We start from the raw sequence: 23,553 nt of genomic DNA on the forward strand, positions 1-23,553 counted from the left end.
GGTCCTAGGAAGCTTGTTTCCGGTCCAGGGAAGGCATGGCTTGGCAGTTCGGGCTGGACTGTTCCCATGAGGCACAGGGTTAGACTGATTTGCATATGGCCATGTCTGAACTGGGGTGGCAGATTTGGCTAAAGAACGGTGATGGATCAAACCAAGATCTGTTGACTGGGTGTGAGTGTTTGATTGGTTCTGATGCTCTGTCCATCACCACCCCCTTTTGTACCGCTTTGTTTGCCATAAGTTGGCAGGGTATGCTCAGACGTGAGTCCCTTGCTCACTTTGCCACTGGATTCAAGCAAGCCCGGCTGAAGACGGCTAAAATTCCAGAAACCGGTCCTAGGAAGCTTGTTCCGGTCCAGGGAAGGCATGGCTTGGCAGTTCGGGCTGGACTGTTCTCATGAGGCACAGGGTTAGACTGATTTGCATATGGCCATGTCTGAACTGGGGTGGCAGAGTTGGCTAAAGAACGGTGATGGATCAAACCCAGATCTGTTGACTGGGTGTGAGTGTTTGATTGGTTCTGATGCTCTGTCCATCACCACCCCCTTTTGTACCGCTTTGTTTGCCATAAGTTGGCAGGGTATGCTCAGACGTGAGTCCCTTGCTCACATTGCCACTGGATTCAAGCAAGCCTGGCTGAAGACGGCTGAAATGCCAGAAACCGGTCCTAGGAAGCTTTTTTCCGGTCCAGGGAAGGCATGGCTTGGCAGTTCTGGCTGGACTGTTCCCATGAGGCACAGGGTTAGACTGATTTCCATATGAACATGTCTGTACTGGGGTGGCAGAGTTGGCTAAAGAACAGTGATGGATCAAACTCAGATCTGTTGACTGGGTGTGAGTGTTTGATTGGTTCTGATGTTCTGTCCATCACCACCCCCTTTTGTACCGTTTTGTTTGCCAAAAGTTGGCAGGGTATGCTCAGACGTGAGTCCCTTGCTCACTTTGCCACTGGATTCAAGCAAGCCTGGCTGAAGACGGCTGAAATGCCAGAAACCGGTCCTAGGAAGCTTGTTTCTGGTCCAGGAAAGGCATGGCTTGGCAGTTCGGGCTGGACTGTTCCCATGAGTCACAGGGTTAGACTGATTTGCATATGGCGATGTCTGAACTGGGGTGGCAGATTTGGCTAAAGAACGGTGATGGATCAAACCCAGATCTGTTGACTGGGTGTGAGTGTTTGATTGGTTCTGATGCTCTGTCCATCACCACCCCCTTTTGTACCGCTTTGTTTGCCATAAGTTGGCAGGGTATGCTCAGACGTGAGTCCCTTGCTCACTTTGCCACTGGATTCAAGCAAGCCTGGCTGAAGACGGCTGAAATGCCAGAAACCGGTCCTAGGAAGCTTGTTTCCGGTCCAGGGAAGGCATGGCTTGGCAGTTCGGGCTGGACTGTTCCCATGAGGCACAGGGTTAGACTGATTTGCATATGGCCATGTCTGAACTGGGGTGGCAGATTTGGCTAAAGAACGGTGATGGATCAAACCAAGATCTGTTGACTGGGTGTGAGTGTTTGATTGGTTCTGATGCTCTGTCCATCACCACCCCCTTTTGTACCGCTTTGTTTGCCATAAGTTGGCAGGGTATGCTCAGACGTGAGTCCCTTGCTCACTTTGCCACTGGATTCAAGCAAGCCCGGCTGAAGACGGCTAAAATTCCAGAAACCGGTCCTAGGAAGCTTGTTCCGGTCCAGGGAAGGCATGGCTTGGCAGTTCGGGCTGGACTGTTCTCATGAGGCACAGTTTTAGACTGATTTGCATATGGCCATGTCTGAACTGGGGTGGCAGAGTTGGCTAAAGAACGGTGATGGATCAAACCCAGATCTGTTGACTGGGTGTGAGTGTTTGATTGGTTCTGATGCTCTGTCCATCACCACCCCCTTTTGTACCGCTTTGTTTGCCATAAGTTGGCAGGGTATGCTCAGACGTGAGTCCCTTGCTCACATTGCCACTGGATTCAAGCAAGCCTGGCTGAAGACGGCTGAAATGCCAGAAACCGGTCCTAGGAAGCTTTTTTCCGGTCCAGGGAAGGCATGGCTTGGCAGTTCTGGCTGGACTGTTCCCATGAGGCACAGGGTTAGACTGATTTCCATATGGACATGTCTGTACTGGGGTGGCAGAGTTGGCTAAAGAACAGTGATGGATCAAACTCAGATCTGTTGACTGGGTGTGAGTGTTTGATTGGTTCTGATGTTCTGTCCATCACCACCCCCTTTTGTACCGTTTTGTTTGCCAAAAGTTGGCAGGGTATGCTCAGACGTGAGTCCCTTGCTCACTTTGCCACTGGATTCAAGCAAGCCTGGCTGAAGACTGCTGAAATGCCAGAAACCGGTCCTAGGAAGCTTGTTTCCGGTCCAGGAAAGGCATGGCTTGGCAGTTCGGGCTGGACTTTTCTAATGAGGCACAGGGTTAGACTGATTTGCATATGGCGATGTCTGAACTGGGGTGGCAGATTTGGCTAAAGAACGGTGATGGATCAAACCCAGATCTGTTGACTGGGTGTGAGTGTTTGATTGGTTCTGATGCTCTGTCCATCACCACCCCCTTTTGTACCGCTTTGTTTGCCATAAGTTGGCAGGGTATGCTCAGACGTGAGTCCCTTGCTCACTTTGCCACTGGATTCAAGCAAGCCTGGCTGAAGAAGACTGAAATGCCAGAAACTGGTCCTAGGAAGCTTGTTTCCGGTCCAGGGAAGGCATGGCTTGGCAGTTCGGGCTGGACTGTTCCCATGAGGCACAGGGTTAGACTGATTTGCATATGGCCATGTCTGAACTGGGGTGGCAGATTTGGCTAAAGAACGGTGATGGATCAAACCCAGATCTGTTGACTGGGTGTGAGTGTTTGATTGGTTCTGATGCTCTGTCCATCACCACCCCGTTTTGTACCGCTTTGTTTGCCATAAGTTGGCAGGGTATGCTCAGACGTGAGTCCCTTGCTCACTTTGCCACTGGATTCAAGCAAGCCTGGCTGAAGACTGCGGAAATGCCAGAAACCGGTCCTAGGAAGCTTGTTTCCGGTCCAGGGAAGGCATGGCTTGGCAGTTCGGGCTGGACTGTTCCCATGAGTCACAGGGTTAGACTGATTTGCATATGGCGATGTCTGAACTGGGGTGGCAGATTTGGCTAAAGAACGGTGATGGATCAAAGCCAGATCTGTTGACTGGGTGTGAGTGTTTGATTGGTTCTGATGCTCTGTCCATCACCACCCCCTTTTGTACCGCTTTGTTTGCCATAAGTTGGCAGGGTATGCTCAGACGTGAGTCCCTTGCTCACTTTGCCACTGGATTCAAGCAAGCCTGGCTGAAGACGGCTGAAATGCCAGAAACCGGTCCTAGGAAGCTTGTTTCCGGTCCAGGGAAGGCATGGCTTGGCAGTTCGGGCTGGACTGTTCCCATGAGGCACAGGGTTAGACTGATTTGCATATGGCCATGTCTGAACTGGGGTGGCAGATTTGGCTAAAGAACGGTGATGGATCAAACCAAGATCTGTTGACTGGGTGTGAGTGTTTGATTGGTTCTGATGCTCTGTCCATCACCACCCCCTTTTGTACCGCTTTGTTTGCCATAAGTTGGCAGGGTATGCTCAGACGTGAGTCCCTTGCTCACTTTGCCACTGGATTCAAGCAAGTCCGGCTGAAGACGGCTAAAATTCCAGAAACCGGTCCTAGGAAGCTTGTTCCGGTCCAGGGAAGGCATGGCTTGGCAGTTCGGGCTGGACTGTTCTCATGAGGCACAGGGTTAGACTGATTTGCATATGGCCATGTCTGAACTGGGGTGGCAGAGTTGGCTAAAGAACGGTGATGGATCAAACCCAGATCTGTTGACTGGGTGTGAGTGTTTGATTGGTTCTGATGCTCTGTCCATCACCACCCCCTTTTGTACCGCTTTGTTTGCCATAAGTTGGCAGAGTATGCTCAGACGTGAGTCCCTTGCTCACATTGCCACTGGATTCAAGCAAGCCTGGCTGAAGACGGCTGAAATGCCAGAAACCGGTCCTAGGAAGCTTTTTTCCGGTCCAGGGAAGGCATGGCTTGGCAGTTCTGGCTGGACTGTTCCCATGAGGCACAGGGTTAGACTGATTTCCATATGGACATGTCTGTACTGGGGTGGCAGAGTTGGCTAAAGAACAGTGATGGATCAAACTCAGATCTGTTGACTGGGTGTGAGTGTTTGATTGGTTCTGATGTTCTGTCCATCACCACCCCCTTTTGTACCGTTTTGTTTGCCAAAAGTTGGCAGGGTATGCTCAGACGTGAGTCCCTTGCTCACTTTGCCACTGGATTCAAGCAAGCCTGGCTGAAGACGGCTGAAATGCCAGAAACCGGTCCTAGGAAGCTTGTTTCTGGTCCAGGAAAGGCATGGCTTGGCAGTTCGGGCTGGACTTTTCTAATGAGGCACAGGGTTAGACTGATTTGCATATGGCGATGTCTGAACTGGGGTGGCAGATTTGGCTAAAGAACGGTGATGGATCAAACCCAGATCTGTTGACTGGGTGTGAGTGTTTGATTGGTTCTGATGCTCTGTCCATCACCACCCCCTTTTGTACCGCTTTGTTTGCCATAAGTTGGCAGGGTATGCTCAGACGTGAGTCCCTTGCTCACTTTGCCACTGGATTCAAGCAAGCCTGGCTGAAGAGGACTGAAATGCCAGAAACTGGTCCTAGGAAGCTTGTTTCCGGTCCAGGGAAGGCATGGCTTGGCAGTTCGGGCTGGACTGTTCCCATGAGGCACAGGGTTAGACTGATTTGCATATGGCCATGTCTGAACTGGGGTGGCAGATTTGGCTAAAGAACGGTGATGGATCAAACCCAGATCTGTTGACTGGGTGTGAGTGTTTGATTGGTTCTGATGCTCTGTCCATCACCACCCCCTTTTGTACCGCTTTGTTTGCCATTAGTTGGCAGGGTATGCTCAGACGTGAGTCCCTTGCTCACTTTGCCACTGGATTCAAGCAAGCCTGGCTGAAGACGGCTGAAATGCCAGAAACCGGTCCTAGGAAGCTTGTTTCCGGTCCAGGAAAGGCATGGCTTAGCAGTTCGGGGTGGACTTTTCTAAGGAGGCACAGGGTTAGACTGATTTGCATATGGCGATGTCTGAACTGGGTTGGCAGATTTGGCTAAAGAACGGTGATGGATCAAACCCAGATCTGTTGACTGGGTGTGAGTGTTTGATTGGTTCTGATGCTCTGTCCATCACCACCCCCTTTTGTACCGCTTTGTTTGCCATAAGTTGGCAGGGTATGCTCAGACATGAGTCCCTTGCTCACTTTGCCACTGGATTCAAGCAAGCCTGGCTGAAGACGGCTGAAATGCCAGCATCCGGTCCTAGGTAGCTTGTTTCCGGTCCAGGGAAGGCATGGCTTGGCAGTTCGGGCTGGACTGTTCCCATGAGGCACAGGGTTAGACTGATTTGCATATGGCCATGTCTGAACAGGGGTGACAGAGATGGATAAAGAACGGTGATGGATCAAACCCAGATCTGTTGACTGGGTGTGAGTGTTTGATTGGTTCTGATGCTCTGTCCATCACCACCCCCTTTTGTACCGCTTTGTTTGCCATAAGTTGGCAGGGTATGCTCAGACGTGAGTCCCTTGCTCACTTTGCCACTGGATTCAAGCAAGCCTGGCTGAAGACGGCTGAAATGCCAGAAACCGGTCCTAGGAAGCTTGTTTCCGGTCCAGGAAAGGCATGGCTTAGCAGTTCGGGGTGGACTTTTCTAAGGAGGCACAGGGTTAGACTGATTTGCATATGGCGATGTCTGAACTGGGTTGGCAGATTTGGCTAAAGAACGGTGATGGATCAAACCCAGATCTGTTGACTGGGTGTGAGTGTTTGATTGGTTCTGATGCTCTGTCCATCACCACCCCTTTTTGTACCGCTTTGTTTGCCATAAGTTGGCAGGGTATGCTCAGACGTGAGTCCCTTGCTCACTTTGCCACTGGATTCAAGCATGCCTGGCTGAAGACGGCTGAAATGCCAGAAACCGGTCCTAGGAAGCTTGTTTCCGGTCCAGGGAAGGCATGGCTTGGCAGTTGGGACTGGACTGTTCCCATGAGGCCCAGGGTTAGACTGATTTGCATATGGCCATGTCTGAACTGGGGTGGCAGAGTTGGCTAAAGAACGGTGATGGATCAAACCCAAATCTGTTGACTGGGTGTGAGTGTTTGATTGGTTCTGATGCTCTGTCCATCACCACCCCCTTTTGTACCGCTTTGTTTGCCATAAGTTGGCAGGGTATGCTCAGACATGAGTCCCTTGCTCACTTTGCCACTGGATTCAAGCAAGCCTGGCTGAAGACGGCTGAAATGCCAGCATCTGGTCCTAGGTAGCTTGTTTCCGGTCCAGGGAAGGCATGGCTTGGCAGTTCGGGCTGGACTGTTCCCATGAGGCACAGGGTTAGACTGATTTGCATATGGCCATGTCTGAACAGGGGTGACAGAGTTGGATAAAGAATGGTGATGGATCAAACCCAGATCTGTTGACTGGGTGTGAGTGTTTGATTGGTTCTGATGCTCTGTCCATCACCACCCCCTTTTGTACCGCTTTGTTTGCCATAAGTTGGCAGGGTATGCTCAGACGTGAGTCCCTTGCTCACTTTGCCACTGGATTCAAGGAAGCCTGGCTGAAGACGGCTGAAATGCCAGAAACCGGTCCTAGGAAGCTTGTTTCCGGTCCAGGAAAGGCATGGCTTAGCAGTTCGGGGTGGACTTTTCTAAGGAGGCACAGGGTTAGACTGATTTGCATATGGCGATGTCTGAACAGGGTTGGCAGATTTGGCTAAAGAACGGTGATGGATCAAACCCAGATCTGTTGACTGGGTGTGAGTGTTTGATTGGTTCTGATGCTCTGTCCATCACCACCCCCTTTTGTACCGCTTTGTTTGCCATAAGTTGGCAGGGTATGCTCAGACGTGAGTCCCTTGCTCACTTTGCCACTGGATTCAAGCATGCCTGGCTGAAGACGGCTGAAATGCCAGAAACCGGTCCTAGGAAGCTTGTTTCCGGTCCAGGGAAGGCATGGCTTGGCAGTTCGGGCTGGACTGTTCCCATGAGGCCCAGGGTTAGACTGATTTGCATATGGCCATGTCTGAACTGGGGTGGCAGAGTTGGCTAAAGAACGGTGATGGATCAAACCCAGATCTGTTGACTGGGTGTGAGTGTTTGATTGGTTCTGATGCTCTGTCCATCACCACCCTCTTTTGTACCACTTTGTTTGCCATAAGTTGGCTGGGTATGCTGAGACGTGAGTCCCTTGCTCACATTGCCACTGGATTCAAGCAAGCCTGGCTGAAGACGGCTGAAATGCCAGAAACCGGTCCTAGGAAGCTTTTTTCCGGTCCAGGGAAGGCATGGCTTGGCAGTTCTGGCTGGACTGTTCCCATGAGGCACAGGGTTAGACTGATTTCCATATGGACATGTCTGTACTGGGGTGGCAGAGTTGGCTAAAGAACAGTGATGGATCAAACTCAGATCTGTTGACTGGGTGTGAGTGTTTGATTGGTTCTGATGTTCTGTCCATCACCACCCCCTTTTGTACCGTTTTGTTTGCCAAAAGTTGGCAGGGTATGCTCAGACGTGAGTCCCTTGCTCACTTTGCCACTGGATTCAAGCAAGCCTGGCTGAAGAAGGCTGAAATGCCAGAAACCGGTCCTAGGAAGCTTGTTTCTGGTCCAGGAAAGGCATGGCTTGGCAGTTCGGGCTGGACTTTTCTAATGAGGCACAGGGTTAGACTGATTTGCATATGGCGATGTCTGAACTGGGGTGGCAGATTTGGCTAAAGAACGGTGATGGATCAAACCCAGATCTGTTGACTGGGTGTGAGTGTTTGATTGGTTCTGATGCTCTGTCCATCACCACCCCCTTTTGTACCGCTTTGTTTGCCATAAGTTGGCAGGGTATGCTCAGACGTGAGTCCCTTGCTCACTTTGCCACTGGATTCAAGCAAGCCTGGCTGAAGAGGACTGAAATGCCAGAAACTGGTCCTAGGAAGCTTGTTTCCGGTCCAGGGAAGGCATGGCTTGGCAGTTCGGGCTGGACTGTTCCCATGAGGCACAGGGTTAGACTGATTTGCATATGGCCATGTCTGAACTGGGGTGGCAGATTTGGCTAAAGAACGGTGATGGATCAAACCCAGATCTGTTGACTGGGTGTGAGTGTTTGATTGGTTCTGATGCTCTGTCCATCACCACCCCCTTTTGTACCGCTTTGTTTGCCATAAGTTGGCAGGGTATGCTCAGACGTGAGTCCCTTGCTCACTTTGCCACTGGATTCAAGCAAGCCTGGCTGAAGACGGCTGAAATGCCAGAAACCGGTCCTAGGAAGCTTGTTTCCGGTCCAGGAAAGGCATGGCTTAGCAGTTCGGGGTGGACTTTTCTAAGGAGGCACAGGGTTAGACTGATTTGCATATGGCGATGTCTGAACTGGGTTGGCAGATTTGGCTAAAGAACGGTGATGGATCAAACCCAGATCTGTTGACTGGGTGTGAGTGTTTGATTGGTTCTGATGCTCTGTCCATCACCACCCCCTTTTGTACCGCTTTGTTTGCCATAAGTTGGCAGGGTATGCTCAGACGTGAGTCCCTTGCTCACTTTGCCACTGGATTCAAGCATGCCTGGCTGAAGACGGCTGAAATGCCAGAAACCGGTCCTAGGAAGCTTGTTTCCGGTCCAGGGAAGGCATGGCTTGGCAGTTCGGGCTGGACTGTTCCCATGAGGCCCAGGGTTAGACTGATTTGCATATGGCCATGTCTGAACTGGGGTGGCAGAGTTGGCTAAAGAACGGTGATGGATCAAACCCAGATCTGTTGACTGGGTGTGAGTGTTTGATTGGTTCTGATGCTCTGTCCATCACCACCCCCTTTTGTACCGCTTTGTTTGCCATAAGTTGGCAGGGTATGCTCAGACATGAGTCCCTTGCTCACTTTGCCACTGGATTCAAGCAAGCCTGGCTGAAGACGGCTGAAATGCCAGCATCCGGTCCTAGGTAGCTTGTTTCCGGTCCAGGGAAGGCATGGCTTGGCAGTTCGGGCTGGACTGTTCCCATGAGGCACAGGGTTAGACTGATTTGCATATGGCCATGTCTGAACAGGGGTGACAGAGATGGATAAAGAACGGTGATGGATCAAACCCAGATCTGTTGACTGGGTGTGAGTGTTTGATTGGTTCTGATGCTCTGTCCATCACCACCCCCTTTTGTACCGCTTTGTTTGCCATAAGTTGGCAGGGTATGCTCAGACGTGAGTCCCTTGCTCACTTTGCCACTGGATTCAAGCAAGCCTGGCTGAAGACGGCTGAAATGCCAGAAACCGGTCCTAGGAAGCTTGTTTCCGGTCCAGGAAAGGCATGGCTTAGCAGTTCGGGGTGGACTTTTCTAAGGAGGCACAGGGTTAGACTGATTTGCATATGGCGATGTCTGAACTGGGTTGGCAGATTTGGCTAAAGAACGGTGATGGATCAAACCCAGATCTGTTGACTGGGTGTGAGTGTTTGATTGGTTCTGATGCTCTGTCCATCACCACCCCCTTTTGTACCGCTTTGTTTGCCATAAGTTGGCAGGGTATGCTCAGACGTGAGTCCCTTGCTCACTTTGCCACTGGATTCAAGCATGCCTGGCTGAAGACGGCTGAAATGCCAGAAACCGGTCCTAGGAAGCTTGTTTCCGGTCCAGGGAAGGCATGGCTTGGCAGTTGGGACTGGACTGTTCCCATGAGGCCCAGGGTTAGACTGATTTGCATATGGCCATGTCTGAACTGGGGTGGCAGAGTTGGCTAAAGAACGGTGATGGATCAAACCCAGATCTGTTGACTGGGTGTGAGTGTTTGATTGGTTCTGATGCTCTGTCCATCACCACCCCCTTTTGTACCGCTTTGTTTGCCATAAGTTGGCAGGGTATGCTCAGACGTGAGTCCCTTGCTCACTTTGCCACTGGATTCAAGCAAGCCTGGCTGAAGACGGCTGAAATGCCAGCATCCGGTCCTAGGTAGCTTGTTTCAGGTCCAGGGAAGGCATGGCTTGGCAGTTCGGGCTGGACTGTTCCCATGAGGCACAGGGTTAGACTGATTTGCATATGGCCATGTCTGAACTGGGGTGGCAGAGTTGGCTAAAGAACGGTGATGGATCAAATCCAGATCTGTTGACTGGGTGTGAGTGTTTGATTGGTTCTGATGCTCTGTCCATCACCACCCCCTTTTGTACCGCTTTGTTTGCCATAAGTTGGCAGGGTATGCTCAGACGTGAGTCCCTTGCTCACTTTGCCACTGGATTCAAGCAAGCCTGGCTGAAGACGGCTGAAATGCCAGAAACCGGTCCTAGGAAGCTTTTTTCCGGTCCAGGGAAGGCATGGCTTGGCAGTTCTGGCTGGACTGTTCCTATGAGGCACAGGGTTAGACTGATTTCCATATGGACATGTCTGTACTGGGGGGGCAGAGTTGGCTAAAGAACAGTGATGGATCAAACTCAGATCTGTTGACTGGGTGTGAGTGTTTGATTGGTTCTGATGTTCTGTCCATCACCACCCCCTTTTGTACCGTTTTGTTTTCCAAAAGTTGGCAGGGTATGCTCAGACGTGAGTCCCTTGCTCACTTTGCCACTGGATTCAAGCAAGCCTGGCTGAAGACGGCTGAAATGCCAGAAACCGGTCCTAGGAAGCTTGTTTCCGGTCCAGGGAAGGAATGGCTTGGCAGTTCGGGCTGGACTGTTCCCATGAGGCACAGGGTTAGACTGATTTGCATATGGCCATGTCTGAACTGGGGTGGCAGATTTGGCTAAAGAACGGTGATGGATCAAACCCAGATCTGTTGACTGGGTGTGAGTGTTTGATAGGTTCTGATGCTCTGTCCATCACCACCCCCTTTTGTACCGCTTTGTTTGCCATAAGTTGGCAGGGTATGCTCAGACGTGAGTCCCTTGCTCACTTTGCCACTGGATTCAAGCATGCCTGGCTGAAGACGGCTGAAATGCCAGAAACCGGTCCTAGGAAGCTTGTTTCCGGTCCAGGGAAGGCAGGGCTTGGCAGTTGGGACTGGACTGTTCCCATGAGGCCCAGGGTTAGACTGATTTGCATATGGCGATGTCTGAACTGGGTTGGCAGATTTGGCTAAAGAACGGTGATGGATCAAACCCAGATCTGTTGACTGGGTGTGAGTGTTTGATTGGTTCTGATGCTCTGTCCATCACCACCCCCTTTTGTACCGCTTTGTTTGCCATAAGTTGGCAGGGTATGCTCAGACGTGAGTCCCTTGCTCACTTTGCCACTGGATTCAAGCATGCCTGGCTGAAGACGGCTGAAATGCCAGAAACCGGTCCTAGGAAGCTTGTTTCCGGTCCAGGGAAGGCATGGCTTGGCAGTTGGGACTGGACTGTTCCCATGAGGCCCAGGGTTAGACTGATTTGCATATGGCCATGTCTGAACTGGGGTGGCAGAGTTGGCTAAAGAACGGTGATGGATCAAACCCAGATCTGTTGACTGGGTGTGAGTGTTTGATTGGTTCTGATGCTCTGTCCATCACCACCCCCTTTTGTACCGCTTTGTTTGCCATAAGTTGGCAGGGTATGCTCAGACGTGAGTCCCTTGCTCACTTTGCCACTGGATTCAAGCAAGCCTGGCTGAAGACGGCTGAAATGCCAGCATCCGGTCCTAGGTAGCTTGTTTCCGGTCCAGGGAAGGCATGGCTTGGCAGTTCGGGCTGGACTGTTCCCATGAGGCACAGGGTTAGACTGATTTGCATATGGCCATGTCTGAACAGGGGTGACAGAGTTGGATAAAGAACGGTGATGGATCAAACCCAGATCTGTTGACTGGGTGTGAGTGTTTGATTGGTTCTGATGCTCTGTCCATCACCTCCCCCTTTTGTACCGCTTTGTTTGCCATAAGTTGGCAGGGTATGCTCAGACGTGAGTCCCTTGCTCACTTTGCCACTGGATTCAAGGAAGCCTGGCTGAAGACGGCTGAAATGCCAGAAACCGGTCCTAGGAAGCTTGTTTCCGGTCCAGGAAAGGCATGGCTTAGCAGTTCGGGGTGGACTTTTCTAAGGAGGCACAGGGTTAGACTGATTTGCATATGGCGATGTCTGAACAGGGTTGGCAGATTTGGCTAAAGAACGGTGATGGATCAAACCCAGATCTGTTGACTGGGTGTGAGTGTTTGATTGGTTCTGATGCTCTGTCCATCACCACCCCCTTTTGTACCGCTTTGTTTGCCATAAGTTGGCAGGGTATGCTCAGACGTGAGTCCCTTGCTCACTTTGCCACTGGATTCAAGCATGCCTGGCTGAAGACGGCTGAAATGCCAGAAACCGGTCCTAGGAAGCTTGTTTCCGGTCCAGGGAAGGCATGGCTTGGCAGTTCGGGCTGGACTGTTCCCATGAGGCCCAGGGTTAGACTGATTTGCATATGGCCATGTCTGAACTGGGGTGGCAGAGTTGGCTAAAGAACGGTGATGGATCAAACCCAGATCTGTTGACTGGGTGTGAGTGTTTGATTGGTTCTGATGCTCTGTCCATCACCACCCTCTTTTGTACCACTTTGTTTGCCATAAGTTGGCTGGGTATGCTGAGACGTGAGTCCCTTGCTCACTTTGCCACTGGATTCAAGCAAGCCTGGCTGAAGACGGCTAAAATGCCAGAAACCGGTCCTAGGAAGCTTGTTCCGGTCCAGGGAAGGCATGGCTTGGCAGTTCGGGCTGGACTGTTCTCATGAGGCACAGGGTTAGACTGATTTGCATATGGCCATGTCTGAACTGGGGTGGCAGAGTTGGCTAAAGAACGGTGATGGATCAAACCCAGATCTGTTGACTGGGTGTGAGTGTTTGATTGGTTCTGATGCTCTGTCCATCACCACCCCCTTTTGTACCGCTTTGTTTGCCATAAGTTGGCAGGGTATGCTCAGACGTGAGTCCCTTGCTCACTTTGCCACTGGATTCAAGCAAGCCTGGCTGAAGACGGCTGAAATGCCAGAAACCGGTCCTAGGAAGCTTTTTTCCGGTCCAGGGAAGGCATGGCTTGGCAGTTCTGGCTGGACTGTTCCTATGAGGCACAGGGTTAGACTGATTTCCATATGGACATGTCTGTACTGGGGGGGCAGAGTTGGCTAAAGAACAGTGATGGATCAAACTCAGATCTGTTGACTGGGTGTGAGTGTTTGATTGGTTCTGATGTTCTGTCCATCACCACCCCCTTTTGTACCGTTTTGTTTTCCAAAAGTTGGCAGGGTATGCTCAGACGTGAGTCCCTTGCTCACTTTGCCACTGGATTCAAGCAAGCCTGGCTGAAGACGGCTGAAATGCCAGAAACCGGTCCTAGGAAGCTTGTTTCCGGTCCAGGGAAGGCATGGCTTGGCAGTTCGGGCTGGACTGTTCCCATGAGGCACAGGGTTAGACTGATTTGCATATGGCCATGTCTGAACTGGGGTGGCAGATTTGGCTAAAGAACGGTGATGGATCAAACCCAGATCTGTTGACTGGGTGTGAGTGTTTGATAGGTTCTGATGCTCTGTCCATCACCACCCCCTTTTGTACCGCTTTGTTTGCCATAAGTTGGCAGGGTATGCTCAGACGTGAGTCCCTTGCTCACTTTGCCACTGGATTCAAGGCAGCCTGGCTGAAGACGGCTGAAATGCCAGAAACCGGGCCTAGGAAGCTTGTGTCCGGTCCAGGGAAGGCATGGCTTGGCAGTTCGGGCTGGACTGTTCCCATGAGGCACAGGGTTAGACTGATTTGCATATGGCCATGTCTAAACTGGGGTGGCAGAGTTGGCTAAAGAACGGTGCTGGATCAAACCCAGATCTGTTGACTGGGTGTGAGTGTTTGATTGGTTCTGTTGCTCTGTCTATCACCACCCCCTTGTGTACCGCTTTGTTTACCATAAGTTGGCATGGGTATGCTCAGACGTGAGTCCCTTGCTCACTTTGCCACTGGATTCAAGCAAGCCTGGCTGAAGACGGCTGAAATGCCAGCATCCGGTCCTAGGTAGCTTGTTTCCGGTCCAGGGAAGGCATGGCTTGGCAGTTCGGGCTGGACTGTTCCCATGAGGCACAGGGTTAGACTGATTTGCATATAGCCATGTCTGAACAGGGGTGACAGAGTTGGATAAAGAACGGTGATGGATCAAACCCAGATCTGTTGACTGGGTGTGAGTGTTTGATTGGTTCTGATGCTCTGTCCATCACCACCCCCTTTTGTACCGCTTTGTTTGCCATAAGTTGGCAGGGTATGCTCAGACGTGAGTCCCTTGCTCACTTTGCCACTGGATTCAAGCAAGCCTGGCTGAAGACGGCTGAAATGCCAGAAACCGGTCCTAGGAAGCTTGTTTCCGGTCCAGGAAAGGCATGGCTTAGCAGTTCGGGGTGGACTTTTCTAAGGAGGCACAGGGTTAGACTGATTTGCATATGGCGATGTCTGAACTGGGTTGGCAGATTTGGCTAAAGAACGGTGATGGATCAAACCCAGATCTGTTGACTGGGTGTGAGTGTTTGATTGGTTCTGATGCTCTGTCCATCACCACCCCCTTTTGTACCGCTTTGTTTGCCATAGGTTGGCAGGGTATGCTCAGACGTGAGTCCCTTGCTCACTTTGCCACTGGATTCAAGCATGCCTGGCTGAAGACGGCTGAAATGCCAGAAACCGGTCCTAGGAAGCTTGTTTCCGGTCCAGGAAAGGCATGGCTTAGCAGTTCGGGGTGGACTTTTCTAAGGAGGCACAGGGTTAGACTGATTTGCATATGGCGATGTCTGAACTGGGTTGGCAGATTTGGCTAAACAACGGTGATGGATCAAACCCAGATCTGTTGACTGGGTGTGAGTGTTTGATTGGTTCTGATGCTCTGTCCATCACCACCCCCTTTTGTACCGCTTTGTTTGCCATAAGTTGGCAGGGTATGCTCAGACGTGAGTCCCTTGCTCACTTTGCCACTGGATTCAAGCAAGCCTGGCTGAAGAAGACTGAAATGCCAGAAACTGGTCCTAGGAAGCTTGTTTCCGGTCCAGGGAAGGCATGGCTTGGCAGTTCGGGCTGGACTGTTCCCATGAGGCACAGGGTTAGACTGATTTGCATATGGCCATGTCTGAACTGGGGTGGCAGATTTGGCTAAAGAACGGTGATGGATCAAACCCAGATCTGTTGACTGGGTGTGAGTGTTTGATTGGTTCTGATGCTCTGTCCATCACCACCCCGTTTTGTACCGCTTTGTTTGCCATAAGTTGGCAGGGTATGCTCAGACGTGAGTCCCTTGCTCACTTTGCCACTGGATTCAAGCAAGCCTGGCTGAAGACTGCGGAAATGCCAGAAACCGGTCCTAGGAAGCTTGTTTCCGGTCCAGGGAAGGCATGGCTTGGCAGTTCGGGCTGGACTGTTCCCATGAGTCACAGGGTTAGACTGATTTGCATATGGCGATGTCTGAACTGGGGTGGCAGATTTGGCTAAAGAACGGTGATGGATCAAACCCAGATCTGTTGACTGGGTGTGAGTGTTTGATTGGTTCTGATGCTCTGTCCATCACCACCCCCTTTTGTACCGCTTTGTTTGCCATAAGTTGGCAGGGTATGCTCAGACGTGAGTCCCTTGCTCACTTTGCCACTGGATTCAAGCAAGCCCGGCTGAAGACAGCTAAAATGCCAGAAACCGGTCCTAGGAAGCTTGTTCCGGTCCAGGGAAGGCATGGCTTGGCAGTTCGGGCTGGACTGTTCTCATGAGGCACAGGGTTAGACTGATTTGCATATGGCCATGTCTGAACTGGGGTGGCAGATTTGGCTAAAGAACGGTGATGGATCAAACCCAGATCTGTTGACTGGGTGTGAGTGTTTGATTGGTTCTGATGCTCTGTCCATCACCACCCCCTTTTGTACCGCTTTGTTTGCCATAAGTTGGCACGGTATGCTCAGACGTGAGTCCCTTGCTCACATTGCCACTGGATTCAAGCAAGCCTGGCTGAAGACGGCTGAAATGCCAGAAACCGGTCCTAGGAAGCTTTTTTCCGGTCCAGGGAAGGCATGGCTTGGCAGTTCTGGCTGAACTGTTCCCATGAGGCACAGGGTTAGACTGATTTCCATATGGACATGTCTGTACTGGGGTGGCAGAGTTGGCTAAAGAACAGTGATGGATCAAACTCAGATCTGTTGACTGGGTGTGAGTGTTTGATTGGTTCTGATGTTCTGTCCATCACCACCCCCTTTTGTACCGTTTTGTTTGCCAAAAGTTGGCAGGGTATGCTCAGACGTGAGTCCCTTGCTCACTTTGCCACTGGATTCAAGCAAGCCTGGCTGAAGACGGCTGAAATGCCAGAAACCGGTCCTAGGAAGCTTGTTTCCGGTCCAGGAAAGGCATGGCTTGGCAGTTCGGGCTGGACTTTTCTGATGAGGCACAGGGTTAGACTGATTTGCATATGGCGATGTCTGAACTGGGGTGGCAGATTTGGCTAAAGAACGGTGATGGATCAAACCCAGATCTGTTGACTGGGTATGAGTGTTTGACTGGTTCTGATGCTCTGTCCATCACCACCCCCTTTTGTACCGCTTTGTTTGCCATAAGTTGGCAGGGTATGCTCAGACGTGAGTCCCTTGCTCACTTTGCCACTGGATTCAAGCAAGCCTGGCTGAAGAAGACTGAAATACCAGAAACTGGTCCTAGGAAGCTTATTTCCGGTCCAGGGAAGGCATGGCTTGGCAGTTCGGGCTGGACTGTTCCCATGAGGCACAGGGTTAGACTGATTTGCATATGGCCATGTCTGAACTGGGGTGGCAGATTTGGCTAAAGAACGGTGATGGATCAAACCCAGATCTGTTGACTGGGTGTGAGTGTTTGATTGGTTCTGATGCTCTGTCCATCACCACCCCCTTTTGTACCGCTTTGTTTGCCATAAGTTGGCAGGGTATGCTCAGACGTGAGTCCCTTGCTCACTTTGCCACTGGATTCAAGCAAGCCTGGCTGAAGACGGCTGAAATGCCAGCATCCGGTCCTAGGTAGCTTGTTTCCGGTCCAGGGAAGGCATGGCTTGGCAGTTCGGGCTGGACTGTTCCCATGAGGCACAGGGTTAGACTGATTTGCATATGGCCATGTCTGAACAGGGGTGACAGAGTTGGATAAAGAACGATGATGGATCAAACCCAGATCTGTTGACTGGGTGTGAGTGTTTGATTGGTTCTGATGCTCTGTCCATCACCACCCCCTTTTGTACCGCTTTGTTTGCCATAAGTTGGCAGGGTATGCTCAGACATGAGTCCCTTGCTCACTTTGCCACTGGATTCAAGCAAGCCTGGCTGAAGACGGCTGAAATGCCAGAAACCGGTCCTAGGAAGCTTGTTTCCGGTCCAGTAAAGGCATGGCTTAGCAGTTCGGGGTGGACTTTTCTAAGGAGGCACAGGGTTAGACTGATTTGAATATGGCGATGTCTGAACTGGGTTGGCAGATTTGGCTAAAGAACGGTGATGGATCAAACCCAGATCTGTTGACTGGGTGTGAGTGTTTGATTGGTTCTGATGCTCTGTCCATCACCACCCCCTTTTGTACCGCTTTGTTTGCCATAAGTTGGCAGGGTATGCTCAGACGTGAGTCCCTTGCTCACTTTGCCACTGGATTCAAGCATGCCTGGCTGAAGACGGCTGAAATGCCAGAAACCGGTCCTAGGAAGCTTGTTTCCGGTCCAGGGAAGGCATGGCTTGGCAGTTGGGACTGGACTGTTCCCATGAGGCCCAGGGTTAGACTGATTTGCATATGGCCATGTCTGAACTGGGGTGGCAGAGTTGGCTAAAGAACGGTGATGGATCAAACCCAGATCTGTTGACTGGGTGTGAGTGTTTGATTGGTTCTGATGCTCTGTCCATCACCACCCCCTTTTGTACCGCTTTGTTTGCCATAAGTTGGCAGGGTATGCTCAGACGTGAGTCCCTTGCTCACTTTGCCACTGGATTCAAGCAAGCCTGGCTGAAGACGGCTGAAATGCCAGCATCCGGTCCTAGGTAGCTTGTTTCCGGTCCAGGGAAGGCATGGCTTGGCAGTTCGGGCTGGACTGTTCCCATGAGGCACAGGGTTAGACTGATTTGCATATGGCCATGTCTGAACAGGGGTGACAGAGTTGGATAAAGAACGGTGATGGATCAAACCCAGATCTGTTGACTGGGTGTGAGTGTTTGATTGGTTCTGATGCTCTGTCCATCACCACCCCCTTTTGTACCGCTTTGTTTGCCATAAGTTGGCAGGGTATGCTCAGACGTGAGTCCCTTGCTCACTTTGCCACTGGATTCAAGCATGCCTGGCTGAAGACGGCTGAAATGCCAGAAACCGGTCCTAGGAAGCTTGTTTCCGGTCCAGGGAAGGCATGGCTTGGCAGTTCGGGCTGGACTGTTCCCATGAGGCCCAGGGTTAGACTGATTTGCATATGGCCATGTCTGAACTGGGGTGGCAGAGTTGGCTAAAGAACGGTGATGGATCAAACCCAGATCTGTTGACTGGGTGTGAGTGTTTGATTGGTTCTGATGCTCTGTCCATCACCACCCTCTTTTGTACCACTTTGTTTGCCATAAGTTGGCTGGGTATGCTGAGACGTGAGTCCCTTGCTCACTTTGCCACTGGATTCAAGCAAGCCTGGCTGAAGACGGCTAAAATGCCAGAAACCGGTCCTAGGAAGCTTGTTCCGGTCCAGGGAAGGCATGGCTTGGCAGTTCGGGCTGGACTGTTCTCATGAGGCACAGGGTTAGACTGATTTGCATATGGCCATGTCTGAACTGGGGTGGCAGAGTTGGCTAAAGAACGGTGATGGATCAAACCCAGATCTGTTGACTGGGTGTGAGTGTTTGATTGGTTCTGATGCTCTGTCCATCACCACCCCCTTTTGTACCGCTTTGTTTGCCATAAGTTGGCAGGGTATGCTCAGACGTGAGTCCCTTGCTCACTTTGCCACTGGATTCAAGCAAGCCTGGCTGAAGACGGCTGAAATGCCAGAAACCGGTCCTAGGAAGCTTTTTTCCGGTCCAGGGAAGGCATGGCTTGGCAGTTCTGGCTGGACTGTTCCTATGAGGCACAGGGTTAGACTGATTTCCATATGGACATGTCTGTACTGGGGGGGCAGAGTTGGCTAAAGAACAGTGATGGATCAAACTCAGATCTGTTGACTGGGTGTGAGTGTTTGATTGGTTCTGATGTTCTGTCCATCACCACCCCCTTTTGTACCGTGTTGTTTTCCAAAAGTTGGCAGGGTATGCTCAGACGTGAGTCCCTTGCTCACTTTGCCACTGGATTCAAGCAAGCCTGGCTGAAGACGGCTGAAATGCCAGAAACCGGTCCTAGGAAGCTTGTTTCCGGTCCAGGGAAGGCATGGCTTGGCAGTTCGGGCTGGACTGTTCCCATGAGGCACAGGGTTAGACTGATTTGCATATGGCCATGTCTGAACTGGGGTGGCAGATTTGGCTAAAGAACGGTGATGGATCAAACCCAGATCTGTTGACTGGGTGTGAGTGTTTGATAGGTTCTGATGCTCTGTCCATCACCACCCCCTTTTGTACCGCTTTGTTTGCAATAAGTTGGCAGGGTATGCTCAGACGTGAGTCCCTTGCTCACTTTGCCACTGGATTCAAGGCAGCCTGGCTGAAGACGGCTGAAATGCCAGAAACCGGGCCTAGGAAGCTTGTGTCCGGTCCAGGGAAGGCATGGCTTGGCAGTTCGGGCTGGACTGTTCCCATGAGGCACAGGGTTAGACTGATTTGCATATGGCCATGTCTAAACTGGGGTGGCAGAGTTGGCTAAAGAACGGTGCTGGATCAAACCCAGATCTGTTGACTGGGTGTGAGTGTTTGATTGGTTCTGTTGCTCTGTCTATCACCACCCCCTTGTGTACCGCTTTGTTTACCATAAGTTGGCATGGGTATGCTCAGACGTGAGTCCCTTGCTCACTTTGCCACTGGATTCAAGCAAGCCTGGCGGAAGACGGCTGAAATGCCAGCATCCGGTCCTAGGTAGCTTGTTTCCGGTCCAGGGAAGGCATGGCTTGGCAGTTCGGGCTGGACTGTTCCCATGAGGCACAGGGTTAGACTGATTTGCATATAGCCATGTCTGAACAGGGGTGACAGAGTTGGATAAAGAACGGTGATGGATCAAACCCAGATCTGTTGACTGGGTGTGAGTGTTTGATTGGTTCTGATGCTCTGTCCATCACCACCCCCTTTTGTACCGCTTTGTTTGCCATAAGTTGGCAGGGTATGCTCAGACGTGAGTCCCTTGCTCACTTTGCCACTGGATTCAAGCAAGCCTGGCTGAAGACGGCTGAAATGCCAGAAACCGGTCCTAGGAAGCTTGTTTCCGTTCCAGGGAAGGCATGGCTTGGCAGTTCGGGCTGGACTGTTCCCATGAGGCACAGGGTTAGACTGATTTGCATATGGACATGTCTGTACTGGGGTGGCAGAGTAGGCTAAAGAACAGTGATGGATCAAACTCAGATCTGTTGACTGGGTGTGAGTGTTTGATTGGTTCTGATGTTCTGTCCATCACCACCCCCTTTTGTACCGTTTTGTTTGCCATAAGTTGGCAGGGTATGCTCAGACGTGAGTCCCTTGCTCACTTTGCCACTGGATTCAAGCAAGCCTGGCTGAAGACGGCTGAAATGCCAGAAACCGGTCCTAGGAAGCTTGTTTCCGGTCCAGGAAAGGCATGGCTTAGCAGTTTGGGGTGGACTTTTCTAAGGAGGCACAGGGTTAGACTGATTTGCATATGGCGATGTCTGAACTGGGTTGGCAGATTTGGCAAAAGAACGGTGATGGATCAAACCCAGATCTGTTGACTGGGTGTGAGTGTTTGATTGGTTCTGATGCTCTGTCCATCACCACCCCCTTTTGTACCGCTTTGTTTGCCATAAGTTGGCAGGGTATGCTCAGACGTGAGTCCCTTGCTCACTTTGCCACTGGATTCAAGCATGCCTGGCTGAAGACGGCTGAAATGCCAGAAACCGGTCCTAGGAAGCTTGTTTCCGGTCCAGGAAAGGCATGGCTTAGCAGTTCGGGGTGGACTTTTCTAAGGAGGCACAGGGTTAGACTGATTTGCATATGGCGATGTCTGAACTGGGTTGGCAGATTTGGCTAAAGAACGGTGATGGATCAAACCCAGATCTGTTGACTGGGTGTGAGTGTTTGATTGGTTCTGATGCTCTGTCCATCACCACCCCCTTTTGTACCGCTTTGTTTGCCATAAGTTGGCAGGGTATGCTCAGACGTGAGTCCCTTGCTCACTTTGCCACTGGATTCAAGCATGCCTGGCTGAAGACGGCTGAAATGCCAGAAACCGGTCCTAGGAAGCTTGTTTCCGGTCCAGGGAAGGCATGGCTTGGCAGTTCGGGCTGGACTGTTCCCATGAGGCCCAGGGTTAGACTGATTTGCATATGGCCATGTCTGAACTGGGGTGGCAGAGTTGGCTAAAGAACGGTGATGGATTAAACCCAGATCTGTTGACTGGGTGTGAGTGTTTGATTGGTTCTGATGCTCTGTCCATCACCACCCCCTTTTGTACCGCTTTGTTTGCCATAAGTTGGCAGGGTATGCTCAGACGTGAGTCCCTTGCTCACTTTGCCACTGGATTCAAGCAAGCCTGGCTGAAGACGGCTGAAATGCCAGAAACCGGTCCTAGGAAGCTTTTTTCCGGTCCAGGGAAGGCATGGCTTGGCAGTTCTGGCTGGACTGTTCCCATGAGGCACAGGGTTAGACTGATTTCCATATGGACATGTCTGTACTGGGGTGGCAGAGTTGGCTAAAGAACAGTGATGGATCAAACTCAGATCTGTTGACTGGGTGTGAGTGTTTGATTGGTTCTGATGTTCTGTCCATCACCACCCCCTTTTGTACCGTTTTGTTTGCCAAAAGTTGGCAGGGTATGCTCAGACGTGAGTCCCTTGCTCACTTTGCCACTGGATTCAAGCAAGCCTGGCTGAAGACGGCTGAAATGCCAGAAACCGGTCCTAGGAAGCTTGTTTCCGGTCCAGGAAAGGCATGGCTTGGCAGTTCGGGCTGGACTTTTCTAATGAGGCACAGGGTTAGACTGATTTGCATATGGCGATGTCTGAACTGGGGTGGCAGATTTGGCTAAAGAACGGTGATGGATCAAACCCAGATCTGTTGACTGGGTGTGAGTGTTTGATTGGTTCTGATGCTCTGTCCATCACCACCCCCTTTTGTACCGCTTTGTTTGCCATAAGTTGGCAGGGTATGCTCAGACGTGAGTCCCTTGCTCACTTTGCCACTGGATTCAAGCAAGCCTGGCTGAAGAAGACTGAAATGCCAGAAACTGGTCCTAGGAAGCTTGTTTCTGGTCCAGGGAAGGCATGGCTTGGCAGTTCGGGCTGGACTGTTCCCATGAGGCACAGGGTTAGACTGATTTGCATATGGCCATGTCTGAACTGGGGTGGCAGATTTGGCTAAAGAACGGTGATGGATCAAACCCAGATCTGTTGACTGGGTGTGAGTGTTTGATTGGTTCTGATGCTCTGTCCATCACCACCCCCTTTTGTACCGCTTTGTTTGCCATAAGTTGGCAGGGTATGCTCAGACGTGAGTCCCTTGCTCACTTTGCCACTGGATTCAAGCAAGCCTGGCTGAAGACTGCGGAAATGCCAGAAACCGGTCCTAGGAAGCTTGTTTCCGATCCAGGGAAGGCATGGCTTGGCAGTTCGGGCTGGACTGTTCCCATGAGTCACAGGGTTAGACTGATTTGCATATGGCGATGTCTGAACTGGGGTGGCAGATTTGGCTAAAGAACGGTGATGGATCAAACCCAGATCTGTTGACTGGGTGTGAGTGTTTGATTGGTTCTGATGCTCTGTCCATCACCACCCCGTTTTGTACCGCTTTGTTTGCCATAAGTTGGCAGGGTATGCTCAGACGTGAGTCCCTTGCTCACTTTGCCACTGGATTCAAGCAAGCCTGGCTGAAGACTGCGGAAATGCCAGAAACCGGTCCTAGGAAGCTTGTTTCCGATCCAGGGAAGGCATGGCTTGGCAGTTCGGGCTGGACTGTTCCCATGAGTCACAGGGTTAGACTGATTTGCATATGGCGATGTCTGAACTGGGGTGGCAGATTTGGCTAAAGAACGGTGATGGATCAAACCCAGATCTGTTGACTGGGTGTGAGTGTTTGATTGGTTCTGATGCTCTGTCCATCACCACCCCCTTTTGTACCGCTTTGTTTGCCATAAGTTGGCAGGGTATGCTCAGACGTGAGTCCCTTGCTCACTTTGCCACTGGATTCAAGCAAGCCTGGCTGAAGACTGCTGAAATGCCAGAAACCAGTCCTAGGAAGCTTGTTTCCGGTCCAGGGAAAGCATGGCTTGGCAGTTCAGGCTGGACTGTTCCCATGAGGCACAGGGTTAGACTGATTTGCATATGGCCATGTCTGAACTGGGGTGGCAGAGTTGGCTAAAGAACGGCGATGGATCAAACCCAGATCTGTTGACTGGGTGTGAGTGTTTGATTGGTTCTGATGTTCTGTCCATCACCACCCCCTTCTGTACCGTTTTGTTTGCCATAAGTTGGCAGGGTATGCTCAGACGTGAGTCCCTTGCTCACTTTGCCACTGGATTCAAGCAAGCCTGGCTGAAGACGGCT

This window comes from Triturus cristatus, chromosome 1_2 (assembly GCF_964204655.1).
Source record: "Triturus cristatus chromosome 1_2, aTriCri1.1, whole genome shotgun sequence".
In the NCBI taxonomy this organism is placed as follows: domain Eukaryota; kingdom Metazoa; phylum Chordata; class Amphibia; order Caudata; family Salamandridae; genus Triturus; species Triturus cristatus.